General features: G+C 42.0%; 1 long non-coding RNA gene across 1 annotated transcript; it reads right to left on the minus strand.

Moving 5' to 3' along the window:
* Window positions 1–723: 723 nt before the first annotated feature.
* Window positions 724–8,625, minus strand: LOC143441119 (uncharacterized). Its single transcript, XR_013108343.1, has 3 exons — window positions 8,551–8,625; window positions 7,922–7,975; window positions 724–946 (listed from the first exon to the last, which is right to left on the minus strand). It is a non-coding gene; the product is annotated as an uncharacterized LOC143441119 (long non-coding RNA).
* Window positions 8,626–9,415: the final 790 nt, after the last annotated feature.

Here is a 9,415-nt window from a genome sequence, read left to right on the forward strand (position 1 = left end):
TTTTCATTTATTTAACTTCCTTTTAGTCACTTGGAAGAAAATCATAACATTTCTCCACTAACATCTTTCCACACGGAGTCTAATGGATTCCTAGGCCCTTCATATTGCTTAGAAATACCACTGGAAAAGACCCTTTCTGAAATATTCTGAAATATTCTGTCTGTGTGCTGGCTAGTGAAATGTAACAGACTTATTCACAGTGATATTTATAAGGGAACTATGAAACACTTACTCATTCTAAAACTTTTATGTGTTTTTAATTCTAATCATTTTTGTATTCTTTTAGGCTCTCTCTGAAGTCAGTAATATCATTTCAAAACAATGAAACTCATTCTTTTCTAAGTCAAGTATGTAATTATGTATAGTTAATATACTTATATACTTCATACTTTTATATAAGTATATACTTATATACTTCAGAGCGTAAACTATGTTCTTCATTTTTAGCATACTTTATTATTGACCTTTTTGCCTTTCATTAATTGATTTATGCATTCTTGTCTGCATACTTTAATTCTATTTTCCTCTCTCTTACAAACACCCATTCTAATGTGTCTGATATGTACATGAATTTCATGGGTGCATACATTTTATGTTAATATACATACATTAACATATGTATATTATGTTAATATACATAATTTACTTACTTCATCTTCTTTATTCAGATTTTTTAAAGAAGAGATTCTATTTTGCTACATGAATGTTTTGACCTACTTCATTGAATTATCACTGGTAGAATCTGCTGCTGCTACAGGTATCCGGCTTTTCAGTAAATTCAGTCTCCCTGCTGTGTCAGCTGCTTTTCTTACCACTCTGGCCAAATGCTCAATAGACACAGCTTGAGGGAGGAAGGATTTATTTTGGCTCATGGTCTCAGATGACGTCAGTCCATCATGGTGGAGAGGGGGTGACAGTGCCAGCAGATCTGTTCACAGGAGGTATCCTGAAAATAGAGTAAAGACATATGGGAGGGCCAGGGCAAGACAGAGCCCGAAGGCCACCTCCTCAATGGTTTACTTCTTTCATTATGCCTTACCTTCTCCCTTTCACCACATCCCATTACAGTGATCATGTGTGAATCCATGTAGATATTAATCCATTCATAAAGTCATAGCCCTCCTGATTTGTTAGCACAGACACACCTGCTGCCATTCATTACTAACCTGGGAACATCTTAGTCTAACCAAGTTGACAGAACCACCCATCATATACCCTTATTTATTTATTTATTTGTTTGTTTATTTATTTATTTAATGTATATGAGTACACTGTAGCTGTCTTCAGACACGCCAGAAGAGAGTATCAGATCCCATTACAGATGGTGGTGAGCTACCATGTGGTTGCTGGAAATTGAACCCAGGACCTCTGGAAGAGCAATCGGTGTTCTTAACCACGGAGCCATCTCTCCAGCCCATCATCTTCAATTTTATCAACTAATTTTTCTGATTCCATGTATCTTTCTGTGTCTTTTGTCAAGTATGACATTTTTCGTAGCTCCTGTGTTCACTTCATTAATTTCATTAGTTCTTAGTTATTTTTCCATATGGAAAAATTCTTCCCTCATTTCCTAAAATATCTTAGCTAGTTTTACGTGGAAATTTGTTTTCCATGTTATAATATTACCTTCAAATGATGTATATTAGCTTGTGGTATATACAGGAGTCTGGTTATTTTTCTCACAAGAGAGTTCCTGCCTCTGTTAGGGGCCATTCATTGACTCTACTTAGCAATGGTCTGTCTCAGAAGATAAAAGGAACACGGGGATTGAATTCACAAACAAAACCATAGCACTTCCATTGATACAGCACTTCTGTTGACTTATGGTTCTTTTTCATTTCACCAAACCACCTTCCCAAGGATCTTAACTTTAAATCTTTAGGCCAGAACAGTACCAAAAGAGGTAACATCCATGTCCTATGTTTAGCTTCCCTAGGGTGCCCTGGGGATGTTTAGGTAGGAGTAGGGTAGAGCACTCTGGCCTGTGGTCCCCTCCACCCCCAGTAGTCTGTATCAATCATCATCCTAACAGGACTGCTTTATCACGTGCCTTTGAACTAGGAGTGGAGAACTTCAATTAACAGCTAGTTTCTGAATGAAAAGATGGGCAAGCTTGGCCCTAGAGCAATGCAAAGTGACAGGCAACAGCCAGCCTCATCATACATGGGGATCCTTCCTCAGGAACTTGGTAATCTTCCTCCCACATGGCTCACATTCCATATGTCGCTGGTTTGACACCAACTACAAAATCTTCCGGAGTTCCTTGGGGTTTAGGATGGTGTTGCTATTTCTATAATCCACATTTCCCTTTGATTTTAATTTTCCATTGATTTGCTTTTGATATGAGGACCCAGTAGCCCAGGGTAGTTGTCTATCAAGGCAGGGAGCCTTGATTTCCTCTGCTGTCACCCCAGTCTGCTGTGTGGCATTGCTAGCATGAAATCAAATAGAAGCACTGATGGTCTTGACACCATCGAAGGTAGAGCAGTGGTTCTCAACCTTCCAAGTACTGCCACCCTTTAATACAGTTCCTCATGTTGTGGTGACCCCCCCCCCCCCCAAAGCATAACATTATTTTAGTTGCCGCTTCATAGCTGTAGTTTTGCTACTGTTATGAATTGTAACATAAATACCTGATACTCAGGATATCTGATATGTGACCCTCACAGTGTCTCGACCCCACAGGTTAAGAACCATTGAGTAGATACGAACTTGCTCCAGCTCGTTCGATTATGGGAATATTTTATAATGTGCTTTTTGTAATCCCCAGAAAAGCTAATAAAGATTAAGGAGACAATGTGTCTCTGAACAGACTTAAGAACTTGTGGGAATCATATGAGTAAAAGTTTTGAATGACACCGTATATTCTCAGAAATAAAGATCAGTTGAATGGAATGCTGTTGGATGCAATAAATCTGATGGATGGAAATTTAAGAGCTCATTGAAAGGACCATGTGGGATTCCTGAGATGTTACTAAGTGGGAAAAGCAGTGGCACATGGATAGTTATCTAGTCAGAAATATTTATAACGAATTACAAGTAATAGAGATAAAGGCAAACAAACGCTGTATTTGCTGCTTTCTCACCCTGGACACTCAGAGTATTCCCAACTCCATCCTGATGCTCCCCAGTACCATGGTCCTATGAAAATAATGCAACGGAATAGAAGCCATGCCAAGCATGAGCTGCTGCACTGTGTAGGCGGCCCTTTGGGAAATCTCACAGATAATGACTCAGGCCTGAGTTGGCATAAAGTCAGCGGAATGAGGATAAGGACTCAGGAACAAGTTTTCAATGATGGCTTAGGCAACTCGGGTTTTGATAGGAGTCTTGCTGGCTAGGTCATTACCCATCTATCATATGTGGTACGTGGTGATCTTCGATCCACAGAGCATCATGATTCTGACTCTCTGAGTGTCCCCATTCACAAAGCTACTGTTGATACCTTTAGGATACATTCCAGGCTTACAGACACCCTGAATTCTTCTTTCTCACTCACTGTGGGAAACCCTGTTAGCTAGGATACTAAGTGCTGGCGTTGGTTAGACTCTGGCTGACTCTCTGGGCCAAGTCAGGTGCCACAGAACCCTTTGTAGATTTGAAGTCCAGATGGATATGATGCCTACTTAAATCTATGTCTTTGTTTACATCTCCATGTATGCATCTATTTCTACAGACGTGTATACATATGTACAGAGAACAGATGATTGGTTGTCTCTTCTCCTTTTATATTAGTTAAGCCTGGGGGCATAGGATGGTCATTTGCAGGTTACATAGATCAGAGAAAAGGGGAGGAAAGTCTGTGAGGAGGCAAGACTAGAAGCAGGCCAATGCAGGGAGAGATGAGAGTAAGGACAGGAAAAGGGACACAAAGAGAGGGAACACCAGAATATGAATGCATTGAGTGCTTTTCAGTTCCATTTTTGACTGTCTTGTCATTAACTCTTCTCAACACAGGCAAGCACCAGTTGGCTTTTGTGGTTTAGGATCCAGAGCTGCTTTTATTCTGGTATGCTAGATTTCTCTCTCATATTCTGACAGGTTGGCTCTTCCCCTGGCACTCCACTTTCTATACTGTCCAGAGGTAAACATCTGGGGTCACTTGACTGGGAGCATATGCCTGGCCACTGTCCCAGGTTCTGTAGGCTCTCTTGCTTGCAGGACTGTTGTGGCTCTTAAGTTTCAGGGTAGCATGTCTTCTGATTTCAGAGTTCTCCAACTGCCTGAGAGAAGGCAGTACAGAAGTCAAGCTGTCCTGTCGCAGGCTGTTTAAGCCCATCATCTTGGTGAGTCGTAGTACTGATGGCTGTGTTAACTGGGCCTGGCAACAAAGTTGCTTATGGCTAGGAAAGGTAAGTAGCGCATTTCCTAGAAACCTTTCAATGGAAACAGCTGGACTGAGGAGGAAAAAGGCCTAGTGGGGAAATAAATTGTGGATCCTAGGAAAATGGTACCACAAATACTTGTCTGGACGGCATGCATCTTGTACTTCAACTCCTTGCATTATCATTTGTGGAGGGAGAGTCCATATTTACTGAGAAGCAACCATGAGGTGAGTATAGAGGCCCCTAAGAATGTCTGTATATAATCCTCACTGAGTAGCGTGCCTGGGTTGCTCAACAGATAAATAATTTGCTCATGTGCAGACGGATGAATTCTGAGGCCATCTCACTCTGGAGCTGAAGCTTCTGTCACAAATGGCCTGGCAACAGTCACATCACACAATACCGCCCTGTCCTGGTGTAGTTTCTGTGGTATAGTGGCAGTGAACTTAGGCCAGTGGGTCAGGGCCCAGCCAGGTCATCTAAGATCTGCAAAATGGAGAATGGAACCAATAAGCCTTGCTCCAGCAGAAGCTGTGAGCAAATGTCTGCAATGGTGGGGCCACATTTTAATAAAGGCTAAGTTCCCAGAAGGAACAGGTCCAAAGGAAATGACACACAGATGGAGCCCATACCCTTAACTGTGAATAAGCCACTATCATTTCAGTTATACTGTGACATTCAAGGAGGCACCCGGATTGCAGACTGAGCTCTAAAATTCTCAGAAAGTCACAGGGACTTGGAGCACAAATGCTTCTTATCCACCATGGATCCTTGGTCTCACACATAAGCTGCTTGGGGATGAGAATCTGGCCCTTTGAAAATGCCCTTAGAAGACAGCATAAGAATTACAAAAGAGAGATGATTTGAAGCTGATGACTGAAGGCCCAGCTGTGTGGCTGAGTCACACAAATGTGTCCCACAGAATACCAGAGAGACAGCTAGCTTACTGTGTCATGCCATGTCCATTTGTAGTAGGGAAAGGGACATTCCAGGAAAGACCTCTTCAGTTACATGGTTGTGCTAGATACACAGATAACAAAAAGACTGGGCTGTGCACACATTCTGGGTACTCTGTACGAGAATGTGGTCTGCAGATGTTCACTGTTGATGGTAGACTACCGCCAACCCAGGAAGCCCTTGAATTACAAATAACAATCCGAGTTTTATCTGAAGACCTATTAGACTACTGCAAATGTTCACGGTGTGCGATTGGCGGTCTGGCTACTGTCAAGGCATTTGAGCACTCTGACAATTTCTTAGTGAAATTTAGTGGACTTTGCATCTGTACCAAATGTCTTTTCTCTTACTATTAGTGGTTATTGACTCTAAGTCCTCAAGGCTTATCCCAGGCTTGCTAGCATTTATAAAACCTGGGGTAAGTTTACAAATTAAAAAAAAAAAAAAAAAAAAAAAAAAACAAGTTATACAAACTTATTAAATGAAATTTCATTTAATCTTAATAAATATACTTTACAAACACCCTATAAAGTCAGCTTTTCGTTTCCGTGAGACATCTGACATCTGACAGAATCATCTTAAAGAGAAGAGAGTTTACCTTGGCCTATAACTTCCATGGTTTTAGGTTTTAGTCAGTTGGGTTCATTGTTTGGGGGTCTGTGGTGAAGCAGAACATTGTGTATGTGTGAGTGTGTGTGTGTGTGTGTGTGTGTGTGTGTGAGTGTGTGTGTGTGAGAGTGTGTGAGTGTGTGAGTGTGTGTGTGAGAGTATGTGAGTGTGTGTGTGAGAGTATGTGAGTGTGTGTGTATGTGAGAGGGTATGTGTGAGTGTGTGTGAGAGTGTGTATGTGTGTGAGTGTGTGTGTGAGAATGTGTGTGTGAGAGTGTGTGTGTGAGTGTGTATGACTGTGTGTGTGTATAGGGGTGAGCAGTGGAACAAAGCTAATCATCTCAAAGTGGCGGGAAACAAAAAGATAAGAGGTGGAAATTTGGTTTTTATTGCTGTGTTTAAATACCACGACCAAAGTAACTTGGCAGGGAAGAATGGGCTTATGTAGCTTATACATCTACATTGTAGTCTGTCACTGAAGGAAATCAGGACAGGAACTCAAACATCACACTTCCTTATAGAACCCAGGACAACCAGCTCTTGGGAAGCTCCATCCAGCCCTTGATACCAATTATTAATTAAGAAAATGCCTTACCAATCCTAACGAAGTCTCCAAATAATGAGGAACCTTCTACTACCGGGACTGGGTTACAACCATTTGAGTTGTTGGCAAAAGGGGTCTCATGGAAAGCCAGAAACTATCCATGCATTGAAAATAGGCTGCTGGCCACAACTGACAGCAAAGCCCCAAGGCTTAAGACAACATCCATGCAATTCACTAATATGGAGAGGTAGATCTAGTGTGTACATAGAACCCATGTTCTTTGGTACAGGGAAAGTACTCTGTGGGCTACCGAAAGAGAAATGTGAACAACAACCCAGCAACAAACCTTTGACCTAAATTTTGCCCTGCCTGCAAAATATGCTAAGGCAGCAATGACACAAAGCTTTTGGAAGTAACCAACCAATGCCCGATGACTTAAAGCTCTTTCCATGAGATGGAACCCATTCCTGACACTGCTTGGGTGATCAAAAACCAGAGACTAGACTAGATAGCCCAGAGATATAGAGTAAAACCAAGCACTAGGTATAAAATAAAGTAACCCCTAATGATATTCTGCTATACTCAGAGATTGGTGTTTGACTCAGCCAACATCAGAGGGGTTTCCTCCTGCAATGGGAAACAAATACAGAGACCCATAGTCAAATATTATGCAGTATGTGTGTGTGTGTGTGTGTGGGTGACATTGGAATACATAGTTCTAAATGATATGTCTCTGTCAAAGCTCTCCCCCTCAGAGCTCATGGAACTCTGTGGAAGAGGAGGCAGAAGGAATGTGGGAGACAGAGGGGAGAGAGGCCATCAGGAGAATGAGGCCCACTGAATCAACTGAGCGAGTCTCTTATGAAACAATAAGCACAGAGACTGAGGCAGTAAACATAGAGCCAACGGGAGCCTGCACCAGATCTAGAGGGCCCTCTGGTTTATAATTCTGAGCCAAAACAACCATCTACAAAGATCTTCAGAGACCAATCATTAGGCTTATTTGGAAACTTGAATAAAATGTTTTATTTTAATGATCATCTGGGAAAAAAAAAGCCTTACAAGTTTGCTTATAGCCTGATCTTCTGGCACCATTTTCTCAACAGAGGTTCCCTTCTCTCCAGTGACTTTAGCATGAGTCAAATCCACATACAACTAGTCAGCACAACTGGCCCCTTGTCACCTTGACACACAAACACACCATGGTTAAGCCACAACCTTTACTTTCTTGTTCATCCCCAAGATCACACAATTACAGGACCTCACAGTATAAAATACTTTAAAAGTTCAGTCTATTTAAAATATCAAGGCTTGTTTAAAAAATCCAAAGACTTAAAATCTAATTTACCTCAATTGTGAGCTCCTATAACATAAAATAACAAGGCAAGTATTTTCTTGCTTCACGAGGGAAGAAATGACAGTCACAATCAAATCAAAGCAAAATCACTCCAACAGTGTAAATGTCCAGTGTCTGGGGTCTACTCACCATCTAGGGACTCTTCCAAAGGCCTTGGGTCAAGTCTCTCTCTGGTTGCACCCTCTGTAACATACATAGCTTATTTTAAGTTCAGGTCATCTCCACTCAATGCCTGCTGTGTGAGTCTCGGCGGTGCTCCCATGGTACTGGCATCTCCAAGATGCTGGGGTCTTCTGCTGCAACTGAGCTGCTCTTTCACCAATAGCCTCTCCTGAATTCTCTTCATGGATCCCAAGCCTCAGCTTTCTCCATGACCCCTTCCATCTTGGGCCTTCAACTGCTACTGAGGATTCACCTTCACCAATGGCCCCTCCTGATCTCTCACAGTGTGGAGTCCCAGCTGCTCCTCATGACCTTCGTGCCTTTAAAACCAGTCCTACCTGGGTGACTCTTACACTATCAATTTCAGCTGCCAGAGGGAGATAGAACTTTGCCCACCACAGCTTCGGTTATTTTACCTCAATGTCAATGATGCTAGCCTGTTCTTAACCTCCACCAGTTTCTCAGTTCCAGCCTGCCAGCATCTCTTGTCTCAGCAAAGCAAGTTTCATTTCAGTTGTCCTTGTCTCTTATTAACCACAAGCAATTCTTCTGCTACAGCTCACCAGACACCTCAGAGTCTTCACAAAGATACTCACATAAAGTTTTTGCTTTCCTCTGAAACTTCATAAGCCGGGCCTCCATAATGCATAACTCCACCCTCAACATTCTTATCTTCCAAGATACCGCGGAACAACTCACCAATTGTTGACCACTCAATGGCTTTTATAGCTCAAAATTCCAAGGTGCTTCCATAATTCTCCCAAAAACAACATGATGAGGTCTGCCATAGCAATACCCCACCATCCCAGTAACACTTTTTTCCCAGTTAGGGTTACTATTACTATGATGATATACCATAACCAAAGTAACTTGGGGAAAGAAAGGGCTTATTTGTCTTACATTTCTACATCATAGTGCATTGATGAGGAAAGTCAGAACAAGAACTCAAACAGGGCAGGAACCTGGAGGCAAGAGCGGATACAGAGATTGTGTGTGTGTGTGTGTGTATGTGTGTGTGTGTGTGTGTGTGTGTGTATAACTACTTACTGGTTTGCTTGACTACTTATAGCTTTCTCAATCCTCTTTCTTATAAAACCCAGGACCAGCACAGGGGGTGGGGGCATCCACAATGGGTTTAGCCCTCCCACTTCAATCACTAATTAAGACAATGCCTTTACAAGATTGTCTACATCCTCATTTTATGGAGATACTTTCTCAACTGAGACTCCCTCCTCTCAGATGGCACTAGCATATATTATACAATTAGCCAGCATAGGTCCCTATCTCCCTATCGAGGGCACCCAACCCATGATATAACTTTTCTCTAGCAGACCCTACCTACTAAGGTTCCATCATTTTTCAGCAGTGCCACAGTCTGGGGAGCAAACCTTCAACAACAAGCTTTCAAAGTGGAGTACCAGGTGTTCTTCTGCACAATGATAACCTCTTTAAAACTCAATG

The sequence above is a fragment of the Arvicanthis niloticus genome, chromosome 1, assembly GCF_011762505.2.
Source record: "Arvicanthis niloticus isolate mArvNil1 chromosome 1, mArvNil1.pat.X, whole genome shotgun sequence".
In the NCBI taxonomy this organism is placed as follows: domain Eukaryota; kingdom Metazoa; phylum Chordata; class Mammalia; order Rodentia; family Muridae; genus Arvicanthis; species Arvicanthis niloticus.